Below are 26,622 nucleotides of genomic sequence, written 5' to 3' on the forward strand. Positions count from 1 at the left end.
TGATATCATCAGGATATCATGGGGCACTTTGCTTTGCTGAAGTCAAGGTATATGATGTCTACAGCATTCCCACAATCCACAAGGGAGGTTACTTGATCAAAAAATGAGATCAGATTCGTCTGGCAGGACTTGTTCTTGACAAATCCATGTTGGCTTCGAGTAATCACTGCATTGTTTTCAAGGTGCTTCCAGATGGATTGCTTTATCATCTGCTCCAGAATTTTCCCAGGGACTGATGTCAGACTGACTGGTCTGTAGTTCCCAGGTTCCTCCTTTTTACCCTTTTTGAAGATGGGGACAACATTAGCCCTCCTCCAGTCACCTGGCACTTCACCCGTCCTCCATGATTTCTCAAAGAAAATAGACAGTGGTTCTGAGAGTTCTTTTGCCAGTTCCTTTATTACTCTAGGATGCAGTTCATCTGGCCCTGGAGATTTGAACTCATTCAAAGTAATTAGGTGTTCCTTGACCATATGCCTATTGATCTCAAGCTGCAATCCTGCTCCATCAGCCTGCACTTCGCCTTTCCCAGGGGGGTCATAGACCCTCTTTTGGAAGAAGACTGAGCCAAAGTAGGAACTGAGCACTTCTGCCTTTTCTTTGTCATCTGTTATCATTTTGCCATCCTTATTTAATAGCTGAACCACCATTTCTTTCCTCTGTCTTGTACTATGCACGTAGCTGAAGAAAGCCTTTTTGTTGCTTTTAGCCTCCCTCGCTAACCTCAGCTCGTTCTCAGCTTTAGCTTTCCTGACGCCATCCCTGCAATTTTGTGCTACCTGCCTGTACTCTTCCTTTGTTACTTGGCCTTCCTTCCACTTCCTATATGTGTGCTTTTTTGTTTTCAGGTCATCTCTAAGCTTTTTGTGAAGCCACATTGGCTTCTTCTGTTGTCTTCCACCTTTTCTTCTTGTTGGAATTGTTTGTAATTATGCCTTGAAAATTTCCTTTTTTAAAAACTCCCAACCATCTTGGACTCCTTTTCTCATTAGAGTCGCTTGTCATGGGACCTTACTTATCATTGTTCTGAGTTTATTAAAATCAGCTTTCCTAAAATCCAGGGTACGTATGGGTTTGGGTGCACTCGGCTTTTGCTTCCTTTAGAACCAAGAACTCAAGTATAACATGGTCGTTTTTCCTCAGAATTCCTGTAACTGCTACTTTATCCATTAAGTCATCTCTGTTGGTTAGGATCAAGTCAAGGACAGCCGATACTCCAGTTCCTTCCTCTACTTTCTGTAGGAGGAAGTTATCTGCCACACAAGTCAGGAATTCCCTGGAGGGGCCATGTTTTGCAGAATTTGTCTCCCAACAAATATCGGGGAAATTGAAGTCCCCCATTACTACTATATCATGCTTCCTTGAAACATTGGCTATTTGCTTCTCAAAAGTTTCATCCTCATCTTCTCCTTGATTGGGTGGCTGGTAGTAGACTCTGACCACCATGTTCCTTTTATTCTTTGCTCCATTTATTTTAACCCAGATGCTCTCGATGGGGCTACCAAGCTCATCCTCCTGTATTTCTGTGCAGAGATATGTATTTTTCACATAGAGTGCAACCCCACCTCCCTTTCTGTTCCTCCTGTTCTCTTTGAACAAGTTATATCCTTCAATTGCTTTACTCCAGTCATGACAGTCATCCCACCAAGTCTCTGTTATACCTATCAAGTCATAATTTCCCTCCTGTATTAAGAGTTCAAGTTCGTTCTGTTTGTTTCTCATACTCTGGGCATTAGTATATAGACATCGAAGACCATGTGCTTCATAGTCTGGCTTTCTTCCTACATGTGTCTGAAGACTATTATTGAGCACTATCAGAGCTGTTCTCTCCATTGCAGTGCATGCGCCTATGTCCATTGTTGCCCCCAACATTACATCTCCTTTCCCCGTAGGATCCAGTTTAAAGCCCTCTTGATGAAGTTCTTAATGCTGTGGCCAAACACATTCTTCCCATCCTTTGTAAGGTGCAACCCGTCCCTTGCCAACAGCCCATCTTCCAGGAAGTAGTTCTCTCCATTGCGGTGCATGAGCCTTTGTCCATTGCTGCCCCCAACTTTATGTCTCCCTTCCCTGTAGGATTCAGTTTAAAGCCCTCCTGATAAAGTTCTTCAGGCCAAACACATTCTTCCCAGCCTTTGTGAGGTACAACCCATCCCTTGCCAACAGTCCATCTTCTAGGAAGTATAGCCATGGTCCCAGAATCCAAATCTCTCTCATCGGCACCACCTTCGTAGCAAATCATTCACCCAGAGTATTTTTCTTTCCCTTCCTGTCCCTCTTCTAACTACTGGAAGGATGGATGAGAAAACTATCTGGGCCCCAAAGTTCTTGAGTTTCCTTCCCAAAGCTTCAAATCCTCACCTGTGGTATCAGAGGAGGAGGCAGCCCAAGGGAATACCAGATATAGGCTAAGGCCATGCCCAGGCAAAGGCGTGCCCACCCACTTGCAGAAAAATACTCCTCAAGAGTAAAGGCCTCCTGATGGCTAAGGCCCTTCTCATGAGTAGGACTTTAGCCAGAGGGCATATGATAAATTGCAGTTGAGGCCTGGGTGGGGTTCTAGGAACTCAGGCTGTGTAAATTTTCATCATTAGTCTAGTCATTGCTGGAACAACATCTTACTTTCCGCTTCAGTGGCCTGTTTCCCTGGTCCTGCCTTCTGACTGAATCTCGGTGTTACTGACCTCTGGAATCCTGCTTGACTCTGCTTCTTGGATTGCATTTGTGTTTGACTGCTCACCCGTGTTTGGACCTTGGCTGTGCCTCGGACGTTTCTTCTGGAACTCACCCTCTTGCCTGGTAATACTGTGGCTTTGACCATTGCCTGTTTTCTGACTGACCTGCCTTGAACTGCTCTCTTACTGGACTGATACCTCTGTGCTGGACCTTTTTCTATTTATTGACTTGCTTTTGGATTGCCCTTTAGTTTGCCCTAACATCGAGGCTGATCCAGCCATAGCAGGACAACAATAGAATGTGCCCTGCCAAATCTGTTCAACCATTTATTTATTTTTTACCACCTTAGCAGTCTCTTTTATGATCAGAAGTACAGGGTTGGAAGGCACTCCGAGAGGGGTGTTCATATGGAATTATGGGTGAATGTATGCAAAAGTAACACAACCAGAAATAGACTGACTTACATATTGCTAAGCTTCCAGGTCTTGTGTATACTCATTGTGACCCAAACCAAGACAATTAATACATGCAGTGCTAGAGGTTTTCCCCATATACCCTTGTGGTGCATACAGGGCATCTCTGGCCATGAATGGCTGCCACAGCTGCCCTTAACAGATGCGTAAGGAACAGAAATCAAGAGGTAATGCTGTCCCCATGATGTTAGCTCCATGCTGTGGAAAGCTCACCTGTTGATTTCTTCCTGACATGTTGCTATTAAAGCTATCTGTGTCCATAAAAAAGAGGGACAACCTTGACATGAAAAACATGAACTTGGAACATGGGAAACTCTTCTACCCCTGCATGCTCCTAATTTGGGCCACAACCTCAATCAGATTGGGTGCTTTTGGACATCAGGACCAGCCCTGGCATAGAGGATCAAACTGCAGGGAAATGCAGGAGACCAAGTTGCTCTCTGCACTCTCTTCAAGAAGTATGCAGAGTCAAGTCCCAGCAGGATACTGATCAACATCAGGTCTAGATCACCTTTCTAGGCATGCTTGGAAAGCCTATGACATTAAACAGGACATAAATCAAACAAATTCAGGACAACCAACCTGCCTGAGGCACAGAAAGAAACTTGCCTTGAGACCTTTTCTGCCTCAGGCACTTTTATTTGGAAAACTGCCTGCATATCTCCTCTTAAGTTTCACCCTGTGTGGATAGTGTGATTATGTAGTCTAGTCACTTTGGTGGAAATGAGCTTACTTGTAGCTAGGTGGAGTCAGGAGTTTCTTGTTGCTATTCTGTTCTTGTTGGAGGGACACAATAAAGTTCTTGTCTAGCCTCCTGACTGGTGTGTCCTCTAAGCCTCCCTCTCTCCCTCTCTCTCTCTCACTCACACACACACACACACACACACACACACCAGTTGAGCCTACCCAGCTCCTACAATGTGTCCTCACAGGATTTGCCTTTGAGAATTACTTAATTGCATTGTAGATCTTGTAGGAATCTTCCCCAGCTTGCCAGCATCCATCCTGACTTATGATTGCCCAGAACTGAACAGCAGTTCCAATTTGCTTCAGATGAGCAAATTAATACTATAGTTCCCTAACGCTTAAGCTGGACAGACATTCCTGAGACTTGGTCCAGACAAGACTGAGGTACTGATAGTAGGGAAACCAATCGATCTGGGCAGAGGAATACATCTGGTCTTCAATGAGGTTGTACTCCCCCTGAAGGACCAAGGGTACAGTTGGGTGTGCTCCAGCGGCCAGGAGTAGTTTTAGCAGTGTAGGCTGGTACACCAACAATGTCTGTATCTGGAGATGGAGTCTTGCACTGGTCATTCATGCTCTGGTGACATACTGGGTGAAATATGGTAATTCATTCTATGTGGAGCTTCCTTTGAAGGCAGTTTGGAAACTTCAGGTAGTGCAGAATGCAGCTGCCCAGGTATTGGTGGGGGCTAGGTGGTCTGTTCATGTGACACTGATACTGCACCAGCCACATTGGTTGTCAGTGTGTTTCCGAGTCCAACTTAAAAGTGCTGGTTTTAACCTTTAATGCCTTAAACGGTTTAGACCCAAGTTAGTACAAGTTACTTGGGCCCAAACTAGCCTGCTCATACCAGCCTGTCTGCACTCTGAGGTCATCAGCAGAGGCCCTTCTCACTTACCTGCCATCAAGAGTGGTTAGGCTGGTGAGTACAAGGGAGAGGATCTTTGCAATGGTGGCCCCACACCTCTGGAATCAGCTTTCATCAAGGGCTCATCAGGCCCTTTCTTTGCAGGTCTTCAGGAAGGCTCTGAAGACCCACTTGTTTCCACTGTCCTTTTTATAATCTGTGGGCTGCAGGTTTTATTGCTGTCATCTGCTTTTATAGTAATTTACTGTATGCATATTGCTGATTTGTATACTTCTGTATTTTTTTAAATCTTGTACGCTGCCTTGAGAGAGTTCTACACTGAAAAGCGGCCAAAAAATCATTTTAAATTAAAAAAACACAACTCTTCTCTGCCCATGTGATGTGACAAGTGGCAGCCAATAAAACAGAGTGAAATTGGGGAAACTCAGTGGTATTGCATCATACGTTTTGTTTTACTACACATAACCAGGTAAGGAGAATGAGGAGCTGGCAAATCCATCTCCAGTAACATCACTAGTTCTCACTAGTGGATCTGAAGGATCATTGGGGTTTTTTGCCAAAAAATCACAGTGTTGACTCATGACTAATTTATTTATTTGAAATATTTTTATACTGTCCTTCCATAAAAGTCACCAGGGCAGTGTACCACAAATGAAAGAAAACAAACAGAAATATATCTCCTAACCCTCAGAGTTCCTTCAGTTCTGGGTAAATTTATATTTATTTGCCCGTTAGCATGAAGTCTTACCAAACTGCCTCACCCTTGCCAACAGAGAGACTACAGTGCCCAAAGGGCGATAAACTCCTCACAGGATGCTGCTCATTCTTCACTGTTTTAAAACATTCTATAATATTTATTGTTTTAGCATTCAGATGCACAAATAGCACAGCATAAAACAGTAAAAATGATATCATGAAAGAAGTTCCATATTTACAGCCATTATGGGCCATCATTTCTACAATAAATAGAATACATGGCCGGCCTTCAGATAGGCTGTAAATATATTTTATTTCACTTAGCTTTTGGATGATTTGTGGTGCTGCCTGTGACGGTTTTATTGGCTGCCACTTTTTTAATGTTGTTTTTATTTGCTGCTGTTATTTAATCTGGTCGCTTTATCGATTTATGTGGTGTTATTTTTCTGCGTGATCTTATTGGGTTGGATCCAGGATATGCCTACTACAAGAGAAAGGGACCTTCCATGGGGGGTCCCTTCCTCCCCACCCCATCACAGCTCACCTCATTCAGTAGGGTCTCCCTGTGTAATATTTTCAGGGGGTATGGAAAGGAGGGGGCAGGGTAATTCACTTCCGTCAGTGCTATTGATCTAGTATAAATCTGGATTCAAACCATTATATTTTAATCTTAATTTTGTGTGATTTTATTATATTTTACTGACTATTGTAAACTGTCTTTGGAGGGTGATCTATCTTGAAAGTCCATTTAAAACTGTACTAAATAAATAAAGTTCTTTAAACAGCAGTGGGCTGATAATTTGGGAGTGCATGATTAGGTATTAACTTAAAGAGCAACAAGCAAGAAATCATAATTTTAAAATATATATTATGGTGTCTTGGTTTCCATTTATCTCCTATATGGAAAGACTTCATGCTCAAGATCAAACTCCAATCAAGTATAGATGCCTATTTTTTCTGGCTATAATATCCAAGCTATGCATGATATACTAAGGACTGTAATCTGTGAGTTTCTTTATTCCCTTATTTTTTTGTTTTGTTTCTGCTTTTATATATTGTTTTTTTTAAGTGTGCTCTAATATTTGCAGCCAAATGGACAAATGCTACAAGGTTATAAGAAATACTGTGGTCTCTACTTCTGGCAATGGTGAATTTTCCTAAGAGAAATAGAAAGTGATTTGTTCCTAATATTCTGCTAGAGTGAGCAACTTAAATAGTGACTGAAAGGCTCAAATACCTTTTTCACTACAGACATACAGGGCAGGATCCAGATTTTGCCATACATAATTTTGAAATTAATGGGATGTAAATTAACTATAACAGGTCCCATTGATTTCAATGGATCTACTCTAAGTAGGACTACATCTGGATCTAACCCAAAGTCTCTCTGCTCTTATGGTATTTGCACTCATTGACCTTCCAACACAGCAGCTTGCTTGCTTGCTTGCTTGCTTTCTTTTTTGAAGCACAAACAGATAAAAGACCTTCTTAATTCGCAGGATATCTTATCCAAAATACACTTTTATAGGGCCTGATTAGCTTTCAGTATCTGATCCACACTCAGCACCACCTCCCTCAAACCAGCAAATTTGTTGTTGCATATTTCTGCTATTCCCTGCTACGCATGTGTCTTTCTATTTTCAGTTTGAAAGTCATCTTATATCCTAACTGGGTTAAATAGATGCCAGAAACCCCATAGCAATTAATGGTATTGATGATGCTGTACCCAATGAGAAATAGGCCTCCATTTGGAATTTCTGGCTATGCTAATTTAATGAAATACATAAGAATATGGCCAGTTTTAGCTTTCAGCGTAATCTAATATGAACAACTGTAAGGCATGGTATCACAGATTAAACTACAAAACACTGTATTTATATAGAGGGCAACACATACTCAAGGCAAGTTCACATAAATACTGTCACAGCTACTGGCCAACCATTCCTTTGTTAGGGAAATTGCTTGTCCAGAATTATCAGCTGATGGGACCTAAGTGTTAGGCACCTTGAGTGTTTTGAAAGAAATAGCTATCAGAGTTTGGCAAAGATGAACATAGGAAGCTTCCTTATACTGAGGGCTTCTTCGCAGGGAGCTTTCATCCTGCTATTGAGATTGGTTACTCACAGAAGTTTGCGGGTCCTTTAGATGGCATCGTCAACCTCCATGTACTAAATTATCATCAACCTCCAGTACTAAATTATCTTTGTTCTATTTTTAAAAAGAACGGAGATAATGAGCTATCAAATTTCCGTGCTTGAGTTCCCTCGTGCAAAGAGGAAAACCCCCAATGAGAGGAGCTAGACCACAGTGCCATCTAGTGAATGTATAACGAAAGATATGGAAGACTCAGATAAGGGAGGGAAAGTGGCGGGGAGGAAGCACATGTAAAGGGAGTCCATCGTGAATCCTGCATTTAAAACGGAAGCAGAAATCCCTGTTTTAAATGTGGGATTTTAGGCTGGTGTAGAGATGCTCATAGTCAGACTATTGTTCCATCTAGCCCATTATTGTTGACTGACTGGCAGCTGTTCTCCAGGGTTTCATGGAGCAGTTTTTCCTGCCTTTCCTAGAGAAGCCAGGGAGCAAACCTGGAGATCCTGGGAATCAAACCTGGGACCCTCTGCATGCAAAGCATGCACTCCACCACTGAGCTATGGCCCTCCCTCCGAAGGCAGCCTTTCTACCAGAAGAAAAGACCATAAACCCCAATACAGGATTTCACAAGAAACTTACAAGGATAGTAGATTCTCCCAGCGCTTGTTGGTTTCATGGGGTCTTATGGCATCCTCAAGATAAGGGGAAGTGACAGGTGTGTGAGCAAAACAGAAGCTTGCCATTTTGGACAGAGAGGCAAAGAAAATGCTGTGAGTTGGCTGAAGGTAAAGCACCTCAGGGGTGCATGCAGTGGAGGCTGGCGGCCCTGATTTCGGTGGGGCTGTGTCTATTCTGGGTTTCAGTCAAAACCAGCCAGAACTCTAACGGAGCTATCCAAGGTGTTGAACCCATTTTGGGAGGTAGAGTTCAGCACCTTGGATAGCTCCTTTAGAGGTCTGCCGGTTCTGACTAAAACCCAGAATGGAATCACGGAGCCACCAGGCTCCACTGGGTGCATGGCCTCTCTCTGGGGATCTAGCAGCAGGTAACAGTTCTGATGTTTTGTAGGAGTGTCTGCTGTTTGCTACAATGTGTGGTCTACTTGTGTGCTTGCAATGGAGCATGCATCACAAAGACATTTTAAGCCTCCACTGCTCTCTCATCCTAAACGTGAGTAGTGCTATCCCTCATCCTTTTCACTGCTTGGGGAAATGGGGAGTGGGCAACAATACTTCATTCATGGTTTGTGACTTTTCCCCTCTTGCTGCCCTTTTCCAATGATGGTCATAGCAAATGGGTTATCCAAATCTTTCCTCAAAAGAATAAGTGGTTTTGCAAACCACTGTTCAGGCCATGCTGGAAGATGTGTGACCATGTGCAAAGTTGTGTCTTGCCATCATGGAAATGATTCAAACTGTAACCCTGAATCATTATCCACTTACTTGAGAGCAATCCCCCTTGAAATACTTCTGAGCAGACATGCATAAGATTGCATGATCAGAGTCCCAGGGTGCATTCAAAGGTATACAGTTTTTACAGTGAGCCTGTTGTGGCAGTCCACTTACCACTTTTGTGGCAGCGCATGCCTCCAATTCCCCCCCCCCCAATCATGCTCAAGGAAACTTTTCTTTCTGGTTTCAGTAGAAGCCAGATTTTCACAGTGCTGATTGGCTTTCCCTTAAGTCAATCATGAGGCCACCTGCCTCCATTTTTTTGCAAAAAATATTTTTTTAACCCTTTTACAAAGCAAGTGCCAAGCAATTAACACTCAAGTGCCCAAGGCATAATTCAAAGCAAAACAAACTGGACTTGACACCATAAGTGTGGGAAGGACCAATGAGAAAGAGGCAGTCAGCATTCCATTTGGAAGCTGTCTGTGTGTCCTTGGATGAGTAAAGGCGGGAGTAGCGGGGAAGCAGAGCTCAGCCATGCTGTAGTTTGCTGGTATGTCTGTATGCACTCCGCCCCCCTTCCATAGGATGGACAGTGGGCACACAGGGAAGTATTCAGCTGTGGAGAGTTGGATTTGATCCCTCTCTCGCATGAGCAGAAGTCTGGTTGTGCAATTTTATTTCCCTGTCCTTTCCTCCCCGTACAGCCTCCCAGAGCTGCTCTGGAGAGTTGGGAGACCTTCTGGAACTGATGGGGGGAGGTGCGGAAGGGGAATCCATTCTGCCAGTGGTTCCTACCTGTGCTGATAGAAGGACAATATAGGATACAACCCAGTGGTTGTGCAAATTAACCACCAGTAAGGCTTCCTGAATTTCAGCCTGGAGGCTAGAGAATTAAAGTTGCCACTACAAATGCAAGTACATTCAGTCAGGTTGGGGTTTTGTGTGTGTGTTTTTAGTTTATGGAGTTATATTCCACATTTTAAATCTTGAAAAGAAAAACAGAATTCAGTTGGTCACCAGCCAGTACATGTAATATGAAAAGATGGTTGTGAGTTTCCTCTCTCAGTACTGTGAGTGGATCTATCCCTCTGGTTTTTGCTTTCAAGTGATGCCTGATTATAGAGTCTAGAATGTTAATGGCTGTGGACGGGTCTCTGAGAGTTCACATGCAGGGTGGAGGGGTGTCTGAAAGACGTGCTCAAGCGGTTGTGTGTGACAAAGAGCAAGTTGCCTGTTTTGAAGACAGAGGCCAGGGAGCGGGGAGGGGGGAAACTGAGAGTTGGATAAAAGTGAAGCACTTGTGGGATGCAGGGCCTCTCTCTGGGGACCTGATGTGGGTTAGCGGATCTGCTTCCCTGTCAGAATGCCCCTTTGCCTCTCATATATGCTCTGCTTGTATATTTGTAAATAAAACAAACATTATTTATTTGTTACATTTATAACCTGCCTTTTCTCTAAGGAACCCAAGGCACTGTACATAATCCTATTCCTCTCCATTTTTTCCTCACAACAACCCGGTGAAGTATTTGAGGCTAAGAGTCAGTGACTGGCCCAGTAAATTACATAGAATTATGTATTGTATTGCTGTAAGCCACCTTGGGAGAGCTTCTGCCCTGAAAGGCGGCCAAGAAAAGTTTAAAATAAATACATAAATAATAGCTGAATAGGACTAGAATCCTAGTCTCCCAGGAGCAACACTCTAATCACTATACCACATTGACTCTTTAAATTACAAAGATGTAATTTAGTGCTTCCTCTCTGGTACTTTCTCTCATCTAAAGGGAGCTTAACCCACTGGTGTTTCCACTGCTTATGGCTTGGGGAAGTGGTGTGTGTGTGTGTGTGTGTGTGTGCAATAATATGTTGTCTTTATCTTTTGCAATTTCAGCCGGTGCAAGGCCAGGGATGGGGGAAGCAACTTGTCTGCTACATAGATTGCCTTTTCCTAAGGCTTATTCAGGTGTTATTTGAACCAGAAAAACTCCCCAGGCGAGCAGAAATAGGGCCCCAGAGAGTAGACCTCCTGCTGCCATCGCTTCACCACAGAACTCTGTCCAAAGGCATCCGTGCACACAGGGCAAATGTTTACATTGGGGAAGCTTTCACGTGTGCAGCTGCATGCACAGAGGTGGCAACGCAATTCAGAACCCTGCATGGTCAGGGTTATGAATCATGTGGAAGTTTCCAGGGTGCAGCGGTATTCATGAGGGCCTCCCCACGGCAGGTGTTTGTGCTATATGCGTGGATGCCTTTGGAGGGAGCTCTATGGTGATGCAACGTCGGGGACAGGGCTGCTTAACACAGCCCCATCCCTGTTCATGTGGTGAGCTTTTCCAGTTCGAATAACACCTGACAGAGCTCTAGTTTAATTCTTATTTAGTTATCACGCATGTGTTACACCCTTCCGCCGAGGGACTCAGTATGGCATATGTGAGGATCATCCCATTTTATCATCACAACAACCCTTTGAAATAGGTTAGGCTGAGAGACCTAGGGTGCTTTCTAGTGCTACCAATCACAAACAGAGGGCTCCTAGGGCTGCCATTTATTTTTAATTTTTTTAAAAAAACATTGTACAGCTATTCCATCTTTTCGTCCTTAACTGATTTTTTCTTGTAAGGAAAAAGATGCAAGTTGTGGTGTGAGGGTTACAAGTGGAAGCCAAATTCATCTGGATCCCCTGTAAAATTCAATGAATGAGACAGGACAATTGAACAAACGCCTCAGGTTGGACCCAAGGGTGTTGTTTCACCAGCTGAATGAATACTGCTGATGGAATGGGACTTCCTCATCCTCTCTTCCCCCCTGTAGCCCCCCAGGCACTCTCCAGATCTGCTCCAGAGTGTCCCCCAAAACTCTGGAAGAGATTTGGAGGACACTCAGGGTGGACGAGAGGATGCAGAAGTCTTGTTTTATCAGTGACATATGTTCCCCTGGCAGAATGACAATCTTCAATCCAACCCCTCATCTGGAAGCACCCACAGTAACTTGTCAAATGCCACCCAGTGAACCCAGGTTTTCCCAGCCCAAGTACAATGCTGTTTCCACATTAGCTGGAACGTTAGCTTTCGAATATCTGCAAAGCGGCATTTGTGATTACCATTTTATGTTTCAAACGTAAGAAATTTGAATTGTCAGGATCGGTTGTGACTGGCTTCCCCAGACCACATGATATTGCTTTGATTTGTGGTACTGTGTACCACAAATCAAAGCAATATCTACCTTCAAGCATGAAAATACCATCTTCAAGCTGAAAAAGTCTTGAAAAGAAAAAGGAAAAACATCACACAGAGCCTTGGAGAGTTCCAGGAAGTGGAAGTAGTTTTAAGGACACACAGCATCTAATCAGGATTAGGGAATTCTGGAAAATGCTTAAAATGTCCTCTTTTTGGACCACACAGACCTTGCTAGAGGTCCTATTCCCAACAAAATGAGGCTACTGTCAGATCTAATTTAATTTTAATTTAATTTTCTCTATTCACAGTTGCACAAAGTAAAAACATGTGCATACATAGCCTTAGATCAGAATACTACGACCAAATGTTTGTCTGGCTCATTTAATTGCCTCCAAGCCACAGATTATAGAAAGCCTAGCTAATTTATAATGGAGCATCTTATGCTGTTAGCAAGCAAATGTTTTGCATTTGCTAGTCTGCATATTTCTGTCCCCATCACAGTTATGGGCGCAAAGTAATTGCATTTGCATGTGCTCTTTCTAATGGGAAGGAGGCAGTTATTCTATCCTTTATTGGAACATTTACTGATGTGTTCTAAGTTTTGCTACATGTGTACCTGCCAGTCATTTGCTTTCTGTTAGCACATAAAACTCAAGTCACAATGAACAATAGTATCTATCAGTTTATAAATCTGGACTGAGTTCCACTATATGAGTGACAATCTAGTGGCATCCAATCTAGTAGAAAGGCTTTACTTGTAGTCTCTGGATCCAGGCTAGGGATGTGTGAAGATTTTGCTTGGTCTGCATTTTGAAGCAAACTGATATCCTTATTTCCCGGACTAATGGGCAGATCAGAAAACACTTATCCTTTGATTTTGCACTTCTCTGAATTTTGCATTGCAGTTCCTGGCTCAGAAAACATACCAGGATACATATACATGTGAATTTTAGGATAAAACAGGTTTAGAAATGCATTTTGTGAGAGAATATGCTCAAAAATAGGTGGTATACAAATCTTCATGCAGATTTTGGACTGGGAGTCAGGAGATCCAGGTTCTAGTTCCCACTTGGCCATGGAAGGTGACTGGGTGACTTTGGGCCAGTCACAGACTTTCAGCCCAACCTACCTCACAGGGTGGTTGTGAGGATAAAATGGAGAGGAGGAAGATTAAGTACGCTGTCTTGGGTTCCTTACGAAGGAAAAATGGTATGTAATAAAGAAATAAACAGACTTATGAATGAACACACGTGAAACTGACATGACTGGAATAGGCTGTACCTGTCCATTCCCAACAGGTACAGGCTACAAGAACCACTGAATCTAGAAGGGAAGGACAAGGCTTAGGAGCTACAACTCTCCAAGCTACCCAGCTACATTTCAAGAGGCTGCCCTTTCCCCCATGACAAAATTATTCAGCAATGGAAAGGGAAGAAACATATTTCCCTGGTAGATGAAATTAGACACCTGTCCAATTATCCCATGACAGTATGTACCTGTCATGCCTAACATGCATCACTTACAAAGTCACATCGAATCATAGATACAAAAAGATACACTGGTGTATTTGCTTAGTTTAATCTGATTGGTGAACTGGGTTTCCTTGCCTCAGAATCTTATCACTAGACAGCGTAGTGACTATACGAAACAAAGTGAAAGCTGAACTGAATATTCAGGGTTATTGTTGGTATTATTTATTATTTATTTATAACAGGCCAACAATGCTAGGTGCTGTTCAAAAATGGTGGTGGGTGGAGGTAGATCCCATCTACAAGCTTGCAGTCTGAAGGTAAAGACACATTAGGAAGGGAAGTGAAGGGGAAGGATGGTTAGTCAGGAAAAGCCACGGTGAACATCTGTCTTAGGGAGCTGTTTGAATGTAAAAACAGGGGAAGAGTTGGATGTGAGGGGTAGAAGGGAACTGTAAGGGGGGAAAGAAAGAACACAGGTGGGAATAGAAAAGGTAATCTTACTCCTTACTAGAAGAGTGATACCTGTAGAGCAGGGGATGGCAACTTGTGCCCCCCCAGATGTTTTGGCCTACAACTCCCATGATCCCTCAGCATTGGCTATTCTAGCTAGGGCTGATGGGAGTTGTAGGGCAAAACATCTGGAGGGCCACAAGTTGCCCATCCTTGCTATAGGGGACAGAGATGTATGAAAGTAAGCAAAAGAAGCTTAAAGTGAAAATGAGAATGGAGAGAAAGCCAGTGAAGAGAAAGGTACAAAGGACTAATATGATATGAACAATGAGCAGATAATATCAAATGAGTAGTAGCACTTAAGACAGAGTGGAGAGTAAGCCTACGCTGAAAGTTCACTTGTCTGAAAATCCTCAGGTCAAAACTGGGGGCTGGCAAAATGCAGGGGTTCCTAAAACCAAGAGGTGATTTCAAAGGCGGGGGGGTTCCTAAAGGTTCAGGGCTGCAGGTAGGACTTACCAGTGGTGGTGGTGGTGGTGGTGCCAGCAGTATTAGTTAGTGGCAGCAGCATCAGACTTTTTCTTTTCTTTACACTTTTCCTTTTTTTTTTCTTTTAAAACATTTTAGCTCTGTAGGCAACACTGGCTGAGTCCCTCTTAGTGCTGGTGGACACTAGTTTTTTGTGACACGTGCCATTTTTCCCAGAATGCCCCAGGATGCTGCTGCATGGTGGCTGTTCCAAAAACAAACAAAAACAACAACCTGGTAGCCTACAGAATCGAGAAGATCTCTACCGGCACTGCCTACAGAGCTAAAAAAAAGTTTTTAAAAGCGTAATGGTAAGCCCAAGCCCTGAACCTTTTAAAAATGTTGCCCCCTGAAAAATAGCTGAAATCCCCTCCCCATTCATTGCCTGAAAATGGGGCAGTAACTGTGAGGGGGAGACATTTTACTACCACTAGGGAAGCTTAAGAGTAGGAGCTGAACAAGAGAAATGTTAATCAATGTGGGAATAACAAGAGAATGTACTAAAATTGTGTAGCATTTGTAGAGAGGAAGGAGCCAATTCTAGATATATTAATAAAAAATATCAAGGCTTGGCAAGTGCCCGGACACAGGGAGAAAGGGAGAGAAGACTCAAAGTATTCCAAGATTCCAAGCTGGAGGAGAAGAAGAAACAGCACCATTATGAAGAACAAGAGAAAGTGATGCTGCAGGAGGAAAAACTTGCAAGATTTTTCAGGCAGAGTTAAGTTTAAGGGAATGGGAATTCATCCAAGGAGAGAGAGAGACAGAGAGAAGAAAAGCAGGAAAGGCTGGGGCAGGAAAAGCAGGGAAAAGTCACAGAAAGAGCATTAGTACTGTACATCATTGCATAAATGTGATGCTGAAGAAATGCATGGATAATTGGACCAAGAGGGAGACTATTAAAGGTAAAAAAGAGGGCATAATACTGATCTCTGAGGAACTATTTCAGAAAATGAAAAAGTTTAAGACAGAACTATTGAAATAAACTTCTAAAAAGTGATGAAATTATTGAAACCATGACATTACCTGAAAAATCAAGACAACTTAAGAAAGAAAACATACATTCATTCATTCATTCATTCATTCATTTAAAATTATTTTTAGACCACTGAAGCTCCAATATTTTGGCCACCTAATGCAAAGAGAAAACCCTCTGGAAAAGACCCTGATGCTGGGAAAGACTGAAGGCAAAAGGAGAAGGGGACGGCAGAGGATGAGATGGCTAGATAGCATCACCGATGCAATGAATATGAACTTGAGCACACTCTGGGAGACAGCGCAGGACAGGAAGGCCTGGCGTGCTGTGGTCCATGGGGTCACGAAGAGTCGGACACGACTGAACGACTGAATAACAACAACAAGGATAGAGCCCTCTCAAGGTGGTGTAAAGGATAAAACAAGAAGTAGACAATAAATAAATATGCAATAAAATACTATAAAACACTATAAAAACAGGATAGGAGTAACAAAGACAAACTTAAAGGAATAAGGAAAAGAAATAGCATGTACTTCATGGACTGTGCCATTATTGAGTCCAGGTGAATGAGTGCTTATTTGAATGTTTCTACTAAAAATCTCCCTATACATAGAAAAGTAGCATATCAGGAAACTTTCCACAGGCAAGGAATTATTGACATGGAGGAGCACTCGAACAGATGATTGCCTCACTCAGGAATGCTGCTGGATAATGACCATTCATACATCCTGTTAGTTAAATATCAGGCTTTCCATAAGGGGAATTTGCATTGACTCACATGCCCAATTTGTTGCAGAGGATCTAAATGCCACATGGTTTTTATAGCATTTTCATATTTACTGTGAGTGTGTTTTGATTTTCGAATACCAGAACCGTACGTCTGGAAGGTGCATGCAGGGTCATCATGTGTCCAACCACCTGCACTGTGGCAGGATTCCTTTGACTTAAATTATTTCTATTTATCCAGCCTCTCCATAAAAGCCTTGGGAGAACTTCCTAGAAAACTTGTTCCATTGCTCAGCTGTTCTTACAGTTTTTCCAAATATTCAGTCACAGTCCAGGCTGGTATTCTTGACTTTCTCTCAGTAGCAATGGAGAACAGCTGCATTTTTTTTTCTTTTTCTTTTTTAGTATTCAGGGTTGTTTTTTTTAATTATTATTCAAAGCAGCTAGCCTGCCTCTCCTTTGGCTGGAGCTTCAGATTACCTGAAAAATGTGGCTGCCACCAAGAACAGCAGCCAGATGTATAATTCTCCCCTTTTTCTCTGTCGTGTTTAGTCTGACTTACCTTGTGTCATCAGAACATCACAGCACTGTGTCCTTCCATACCACCGTCAACCAACAGTGGTGCAGGTAGGTCATTTTAGACCCTAGTCTTATGGGAGCCCCCTTTAGATGTTCATGTGTATTACTTCAGTTGCGAAGCACGCAACCAGCATTTCTCACCCCCACCACTATTCCATGCTTTACAACTGCCTCTACATTCCTGATGTGTTAGAATAATAGCAACAGAACTGTTCGCCAACCCTGACTGAAAGAAAAAAAAAAAATACTCTGAGCATGTGCAGTTTTGCATTTTAAACTCACTTAAATCATAGCACCATCATGACTACAGGAATACAGTGAAGTTGCTCTTATCACTGGCAACTCTCCAAGTGGTCATTTGGAAGGGAGGAGGGCCCTGGGCTTCAGAGCCCTTGACTTTAGCGCCACAGTCCAGCCCTAGGTGCACCACTGCTAACCATTCATTCATTCATTCATTCATTTCCTGCCTTTTTTCCTCCTTAAGGAATCCAAGGTGGTGTACATAGTCCTCCTTCTCTCCATTTTATCCTCACAACAACAACCCTGTGAGGTAGGTTGGGCTGGAAGTCTGTGACTGGCCCAAAGTCACCCAGTGAGCTTCCATGGCTGAGTGAGGACTAGAACCCGGATCTCCCGACTCCCAGTCCAACACTCTAACCACCACTCCGGCTTTCCATGACATGGAGTGAGGGTGGGGAAGTGGACGGTGTTGTGGTGGGCTTGTCAATGTTTCCCAGGGATGCTGCTGTCTGCCTTTTCCCTACTGTTTTTGAATTTTTTATGTTCTGTGTTTTTCCCACCCCTTCCAGGCCTGAGCATGCACTGAATGTGGTGACTGCTCTTCCAGCATAGCAGTGGTATAATCCTCCTCTTCTGCCCCCCCCCCATGTGTAATGTAAGTATAGGGCTACTTGTCACTTATTATTACTTGGCTTTTTCTTTAACAGAACCAGTCCTCTGCTATAGGCTTTACAGCCATTAAGGTGGCTTATTGATTCATTCATTTATTATATTTTTATGCCACCCTTTAGCAAAATTTTCCAAGTGGCTTACAACAGAGTAATAAAACAAAAATATAACTATAAACAACAACAACAGAGAAAACAGTAAAATCCAGCAAAAACAATCCACAAAATTCAGCGGAATGGATAAAGCAAAATTTTATTCATTACTTGTTGTTGTTGTTGTTGTTGTTGTTCAGTCGTTAAGTCGTGTCCGACTCTTCGTGACCCCATGGACCATAGCACGCCAGGCCTTCCTGTCCTGCGCTCTCTCCCGGAGTGTGCTCAAGTTCATATTCATTGCATCGGTGATGCTATCTAGCCATCTCATCCTCTGCCGTCTGCTTCTCCTTTTGCTTTCAGTCTTTCCCAGCATCAGGGTCTTTTCCAGTGACTTTTCTCTTCGCATTAGGTGGCCAAAATATTTGAGCTTCAGCTTCAGTATCTGTCCTTCCAATGATTCATTACTTATACTAGATAGTAAACTGGGAGAGTGTGTAGCATCATTTTGCTGCTCCTAGTTCCTACATATAGCCCAGATAATTGAGATGCCAAGTTTGTCCAAGTCCCCATGGTTGACAACGACAAATGTGAAAGTAGCATGGTCTGTGTCATCTGCAATGCACTGAGCATTTTCTTAGAGTGAGGAGTAGGGAAATGCACCTAGCTTTCCCTGGGACACTTCATCCCTGTACAAATTACAATTGCACGAATAATCAATGCCTGTATGGGAAGCGGGATCAAGCCCACTTGACTTGCTCCCAACCTCTGCACAGAGCCTTTGCATATATGAGCTATAAGCATGTAGATACTGTACATCAAATCAATGCCCTACAAAAATGCAGAGTACGTATTGCGCCCATACAACTTGCAGACATGTAGCCTCTGGGAAGAAGAGCCTATCACTGTATGGGGGTCAAGGAGCAGGGCTAGTGTGCACAATCCCCCAGCCCCCATCACTGATTATCCTCAGAATGATCATCGGCACAGGGCTCACCATGCTCCTTGTTCTGGGTCCGCTGCACCCTAAGGGTGTCAGTTGGTGATGAGACATCATAGATATTTCTTACATTTTTGGTATGTTTGCTTAATTGCCATAGGTTCGTGACGTGTCAAACTGTATATTCAGAAGTTTCACATGGTACAGCCCTTGCTGTATTGTCCTACTTCAGATTGCAGTTGTGGAACCACATACCCTTAAGGGGGTGCAAAGCCTAGACAAGTAGAAGAACCAAGAGAAGAGGAAGCCAGGAAGTGCAGGCAAATGCTGTCAGCTTCAGCAAAGTATAGAGAAGAAGAGACAGAGCCAGCTTCAAGAATCAGATTGGGAAGTCTGTGCTCAGATCAGAACTTGAGGGTCTGCCCTTCCTCAGGAGAGACTGCAGGACTGAGCACTGCCTGAGGGTCCCCACTTCTTAATGGTTTCCTCAAGATACTTCCAACTCCTGCCTCAGCCTCTGTCTGATTGGATGTCTGTTGAAATCAGACACTGTACACATTTCCCTCACCAGGAAGGGAAGGACTGTGTTCACACCCCTAGAACTAGGTTGTTGGTGTCCTGCTTCCCCAGCTGCAGGAATAAACTAGTTGAATGTTTCCTGCCTCACAGCTGAGCAGAGCAGAGCAAGCTGCTCCAGCTGGTCCAGGGACTACAGAAGCAGGCAGGCTCCCAGAGAGCGAGCCACCAGAGTGAGCAAACAGCGGGAGCAAACAGGAGCTGGCCAGGGGAGTTCGGCAGGGGAGGTCAAGGGGGAGGCCCCTAACATTTTTTTTATTTTTTATTTTATTTTATTTTTTAACTAACTTTTTTTCATTTATTTATCTTGTAACACACACTTCTACACCAGTGGGACTCTGCTTTTAACGTCTACTGAGTAGAGGAACAGGCACAGGCTAGTCTAGAACAATCACAAAGCTAGACACAAAAAGGGAAAAGAGGCAATGGAAGGACAAGACTCTCCAGTGGTGGTGACCTGCAAGGTGTGTGCCATGTTTGTTTTCTTGCCTGAGAACAACATGGCCTACACCTGCATCACGTGCAAGTTGATCACGCTGCTGGAAGAAAAAGTAAGTGGACTGGAGCGGCGACTGTCGACCCTCCAGGGAATAGGAGAACACGAAGAGTTCTTGGACAGAATGGGGGAACTACAGCAGCAAAGGGAAGACCAGAAGCTTGAAGAGCAACAGCAAGATGAGGCAGTGGGAAATGCTGAGGTGAAGAAAAACTGAGTAGAGGATAGTCCTTGGAAAAGGGTGACAGTTAGGAGAAGAAGAACTAGACACCACTCTGCACCAGTGGAAGCAGTGGAGCTGTGGAACCGATTCCAGGTACTTGTGGATGAGACTGGAGGACAGCCTGCAGAGGAAGAATCACAGGGGAACCTACATGAGAGTGAGCAAGAGGCTGAAGGTCAGTCAAACAGAGGCGATGAAACCCAGGCCTACAACAACAAGAAGAGAAGAGTGGTAGTAGTGGGAGACTCCTTGCTGCGTGGGATCAAGACCCAAGTATGTTGCAAAGACCCGTGGACTTGCCAGGTATGTTGTCTCCCGGGAGGATGGATTAGAGACGTGACTGAAAGGTTGCCTGCACTCATAAAGCCCACTGACAGGTATCCCTTTCTTCTCATCCATGTGGGAACAAATGATACTGCCAAGCAGAGCTACGAAGAAATCACATCAGACTTTGAAGTTTGAGTTTGGGAAGGAAACTCAAGAACTTTGGGGCCCAGATAGTTTTCTCATCCATCCTTCCAGTAGTTAGAAGAGGGACAGAAAGGGAAAGAAAAATACCCCAGGGGAATGATTGGCTATAAATCACCACTCTTGTGGTGCCAACAAGACAGATTTGGATTCTGGGACCACGGGCTATACTTCCTGGAAGATGGACTGTTGGCAAGGGACGGGTTGCACCTCACAAAGGATGGGAAGAATGTGTTTGGCCACAGCATTAAGAACTTCATCAAGAGGGCTTTAAACTGAATCCTACAGGGAAGGGAGATGTAATGTTGGGGGCAACAATGGACATAGGCGCATGCACTGTAACAGAGAGAACAGCTCTGATAGTGCTCAATAATAGTCTTCAGACACATGTAGGAAGAAAGCCAGACTATGAAGCACATGGTCTTCGATGTCTATATACTAATGCCCAGAGTATGGGAACCAAACAGAACGAACTTGAACTCTTAATACAGGAGGGAAATTATGACTTGATAGGTATAACTGAGACTTGGTGGGATGACTCTCATGACTGGAATACAGCAATTGAAGGATATAAGTTGTTCAAAAAGAACAGGAGGAACAGAAAGGAAGGTGGGGTTGCACTATATGTGAAAAATACATATCTCTGCACAGAAATACAGGAGGATGAGCTTGGTAGCCCCATCGAGAGCATCTGGATCAAAATAAATGGAGCAAAGAATAAAAGGAACCTGGTGGTTGGAGTCTACTACCGGCCACCCAATCAAGGAGAAGATGGGGATGAAACTTTTGAAAATCAAATAGCCAATGTTTTAAGGAACCATGATGTAGTAATAATGGGGGAATTCAATTTCCCCAATATTTGTTAGGGGACAAATTCTGCAAAACATGGCCCCTCCAGGGAATTCCTGACTTGTGTGGCGGATAACTTCCTCCTACAGAAAGTAGAGAAAGAAACTAGAGGATCGGCTGTCCTTTACCTGACCCTAACCAACAGAGATGACTTAGTGGATAAAGTAACAGTTACAGGAACTCTGGGGGAAAGCGACCATGTTATACTTGTGTTCTTGGTTCTAAGGGAAGCAAAAGCCGAGTGTAGTCAAATGTGTACCCTGGATTTTAGGAAAGCTGATTTTAATAAACTCAGAACAATGATCACTAAGGTCCCATGGCAAGCAACGCTAACACGAAAAGGAGTCCAAGATGGGTGGGAGCTTTTAAAAAAGGAAATTCTCAAGGCACAATTACAAACAATTCCAACGAGAAGAAAAGGTGGAAGACAACAGAAGAAGCCAATGTGGCTTCACAAAAAGCTTAGGGATGACCTGAAAACAAAGAAGGACACATATAGGAAGTGGAAAGAAGGCCAAGTAACAAAGGAAGAGTACAGGCAGGTAGCACAGAATTGCAGGGATGGCGTCAGGAAAGCTAAAGCTGAGAACGAGCTGAGGTTAGCGAGGGATGCTAAAAACAACAAAAAGGCTTTCTTCAGCTACGTGCATAGTACAAGACAGAGGAAAGAAATGGTGGTTCAGCTATTAAATAAGGATGGCAAAATGGTAACAGATGACAAAGAAAAGGCAGAGGTGCTCAATTCCTACTTTGGCTCAGTCTTCTCCCAAAAGAGGGTCTATGACCCCCCTGGCAAAGGTGAAGTACAGGCTGAAGGGGCAGGATTGCAGTTTGAGATCGATAGGCATATGGTCAAGGTGTTGCAGAACTGAGAGTTCTGAGTATGGCTGCTACAAAGGAACACCTAATTACTTTAAGTTAGTTCAAATCTCCAGGGCCAGATGAACTGCATCCTAGAGTAATAAAGGAACTGGCAGAAGAACTCTCAGAACCGCTGTCTATTCTCTTTGAGAAATCATGGAGGATGGGGGAAGTGCCAAATGACTGGAGGAGGGCTAATGTTGCCCCTATCTTCAAAAAGGGTAAAAAGGAGGAACCTGAGAACTACAGACCAGTCAGTCTGACATCAGTCCCTGGGAAAATTCTGGAGCAGATGATAAAGCAATCCATCTGGAAGCACCTTGAAAACAATGCAGTGATTACTCGAAGCCAACATGGATTTGTCAAGAACAAGTCCTGCTAGACGAATCTGATCTCATTTTTTGATCAAGTAACCTCCCTTGTGGATTGTGGGAATGCTGTAGACATCATATACCTTGACTTCAGCAAAGCAAAGTGCCCCATGATATCCTGATGGTATCACTAGCTCAAAGTGGGCTAGATGAAACAATGATCCAGTGGATCCACAGTTGGCTACAGAATCGGACTCAAAGAGTGCTTATCAATGGGACCTTCTCAAACTAGGGAGAGGTAACGAGTGGAGTACCGCAGGGCTCAGTCTTGGGCCCAGTGCTCTTCAACATTTTTATGAATGACTTGGAGGAGGAGGTGCAGGGAATGCTGATCAAATTTGCAGATGACACAAAATTGGGCGGGATAGCTAATACTTTGGAAGACAGAAACAAAATTCAAAGTGATCTGGATAGACTGGAGCGCTGGGCAGAAAACAACAGAATGACATTTAACAGGGATAAATGCCAAGTTCTGCACCTAGGGAAAAGAAACCAAGACGGGGGATACGTGGCTCAACAACACTACAAGCGAGAAGGATCTTGGAATTGTTGTTGATCACAAGCTGAATATGAGCTAACAATGTGATGTAGCTGCAAACAAGGCAAATGCTCTTTTGGGCTGCATTAATAGAAGCATAGCTTCCAAATCCCGGGAAGTACTAGTTCCCCTCTCCTCAGCACTGGTTAGGCCTCATCTGGAGTCCTGTGCCCAGTTCTGGGCACCGCAGTTTAAGAAGGATGCAGACAAACTGGAGAGGGTTCAGAGGAAGGCAACAAAGATGATCAGGGGACTGGAAATAAAGCCCTATGAAGAGAGACTGAAAGAACTGGGCATATTTAGTCTTGAGAAGAGAAGAGAAGACTGAGGGGAGATATGATAGCGCTCTTCAATTTCTTGAAAGGTTGTCACAGAGAGGAAAGCCAGGATCTCTTCTTGATCATCCCAGAGTGCAGGACACGGAATCATGGGCTGAAGTGACAGGAAGCCAGATTTCGGCTGAACATTAGGAAAAACTTCCTGACTCTTAGAGCAATATGCCAATGGAACCAATTACCTAGGGAGGTGGTGGGCTCTCCCACACTGGAGGCATTCAAGATGAGGCTGGACAGCCACCTATCAGGGATGCTTTGGCTTGGATTCCTGCATTGAGCAGGGGGTTGGACTTGATGGTCTTATATGCCCCTTCCAACCCTACTATTCTATGATTCTATAATTCTGTGAATTCCCACAGCTCCCATGATTTAGGCTTCTTCACACAGAGCTTTCAACCTGCTATTTAGATTGCTCACTCACAGAATTTGTGGGCCCTTTAGATGACGTTGTTAACCTCCAGGGTGTCTCCTGCACTAAGGGCACAATCTTATGCATGTTTAGACAGAGAAAAGGCCTATTACTCCCAGCATTGCAGGGAGTTGTAGGCCTTTTCTCTGTCTAAACATGCATAATTCCGCCCCAAAAGACCTTTATTCCATTTTTTTAAATATCGGAGATAATGAGCTATAAAATTACTGCACTTGAGTTCCGCTTGAATTACCTCCATGAAAAAGGAAAAGCTGCAATAAGAGGAGCTAGACCACAGTGCCATCTAGCAGCTGTATAATGAAAGATATGGAAGATTCAGATAAGGGGGAAAGGGAAGAAGAAAAGGGGGAGGAGGAAGTGCATGTATACCAAGTCTGTTGTGATCCTACATTTAAAATGAAAACCCCCTTTTTAAATGTGGGATTTTAGAGATACTCATTAAAAAAAACCCTCTGCATGTGAAAAGATACCACATCAAGTAAAAGAGTCCTAGCCTAGACATTTCTCTGATGTATGTGTAAGGAGGTTTTATCCACCTCTGGTCTGAAGTAGGGACGGCGGAGAATTCTGCCACAGATTTCAGTGAGACCGAATGCACTGGCATTCAGCCCCCTGAAACCCGTGGCGAAACGGCCCCCCACCCCCCGTGGATTCCCCCCTGGGATGAAGCTTACCTGGGGCGGATGTTCCGGCGGCTCCGGCAGTGGCGGCTGGTCTTTTGACCAGCTGCCGCGGCCGCCATTTGTGTCTGCTGTTTGCCATGTTTGCCATCACAGCAAGCAAAAACAAAACAAAACAGCGTACGCAAATAGCGGCAGCTACGGCGGCCACCATTTGCATTCCCTTTTTTCCACTGTTTTAGCCTACGTAAATATTTACATAAGCTATTATGGCGAAAAAAATGGGAAAGCAAATAGCATAGTGGGCGCTATTTGCGTTCCCCTTTTTTCCCCGCCGTAATAGCCTACGTAAATATTTACGTAAGATAAAATGGCGAAAAATAGGGAACGCAAATGGCGGCCACCATAGCCGCCACCATTTGCGTACACTGTTTTGGGGTTTTTTTGCTTGCTGTGATAGGCTACGTAAATACTTACGTAGCCTATCACGGCAGCCTGGCTGGACGCAAATGGAGTCTGCTATGGCGGCCGCCATTTGTGTCCACAGCAGCCTGTCCGCGGCTGTAACTCTGGCTGAGGACGGCCCTGGCCGGCTGCTCCCCGGAGCCGCTGCGGTGCGGACCCGGCCGGGCAGAATTCCGGGGGGGAGGACCGGATCGCCTCCCTCCGCATTGAGGATTCCAGGGGGAGGGACGGAGCTCCTCCCCCCCACTGCGAATCTAGGGATGTACGAAAGTCACTTACCTTTCCGCGGATTATGTTGATAGTGGGGGGGGAGGCGTTCCGTCCCTCCCCCCGGAATCCTCAACGGGGGGGAGGTGATCCGTTCCTCCCCCCCGGAATCCTCCATGGCCGGCTGTGCTCTGTGGCAGCTCCGCGGAGCAGCCAGCCAGGCCCAGCCAGGCCAGAGCCGTTCCTAGCCGGATTTCTGGCCGTGGAGGGCTCTGGGGAAGAAAACACAAAAAACCACGTACGCAAATGGCGGTGGCTACGGCCGCCACCATTTGCTTTCCTTATTTTTGGCCGTCTTAATCTACGTAAATATTTACGTAGACTATGATGGCGAAAATAAAGGGGAATGCAAATAGCATAGCAGGCGCTATTTGCGGCCCTTTTTGATTCACCATTTTAGCCTATGTAAATATTTACGTAGGCTAAAACGGCGAATCGAAAAGGGACGCTAATAGCGCCCGCTATGCTATTTGCGTTCCCCTTTATTTTTGCCGTCATAGTCTATGTAAATATTTACGTAGACTAAGATGGCCAAAAATAAGGAATGCAAATGGCGGCGGCCGTAGCCGCCGCCATTTGCGTACGCAGTTTTTGATTTTTTTTTTTAAACCCAGACATGATAGGCTACGTAAAGATTTACGTAGCCTATCACGTCGTTTTTGTTTTTGTTTTTAACCCAGCCATGATAGGCTATGTAAATCTTTACGTAGCTTATCACGTCATTTTTTGTTTTTTGTTTTTACAAGACTGCAGATGGCAGCAGCGGCAGCCGGTCGGAAGACCAGCCGCTGCAGCCACCGCCGGAGCCACTGCCGCCCAGAAGATCCGCCCCAGGTAAGTCTCGTCCCGGGAGGGATCCGCGGGGGGGGCGGGGGGGCAGTCCGTTCCGCCACGGAGTTCGGGGTGGCGAATGCACTGGCATTCGGCCTCACCAAGATCCGTGGCAGAATTCTCTGACATCCTTACGCGAATCACATCCGCAAAAAGGTGAGTAATTTTCGTACATCCCTAGCTGAAGCTGTATATTTTGGATGGAGTATTTCTGAACATGTTGCTCTATGATCCATCTGAGGGCATCTCTACACCAGCCTAAAATCCTGCATTTAAAATGGGGCTTTCTGCTTCCGTTTTAAATGTAGGATCACAGCTGACTCCCTTTACACACGCTCCCTTTCCCCCTCCTTCTCCCCATATCTGAGTTTTCCATTATCTTTCATTGATCTCACTCCTCTTCTTCCTGCTTTAACTCTTTTGACGGAGGAAACTGAAGCATAACACAACGGGGTAATCTGATAGCTCATTATCTGCAATCTATTTAAAAATGGA

The sequence above is a fragment of the Heloderma suspectum genome, chromosome 2 (assembly GCF_057233095.1).
Source record: "Heloderma suspectum isolate Gila_16-S chromosome 2, 16-S_ref, whole genome shotgun sequence".
NCBI lineage: Eukaryota > Metazoa > Chordata > Lepidosauria > Squamata > Helodermatidae > Heloderma > Heloderma suspectum.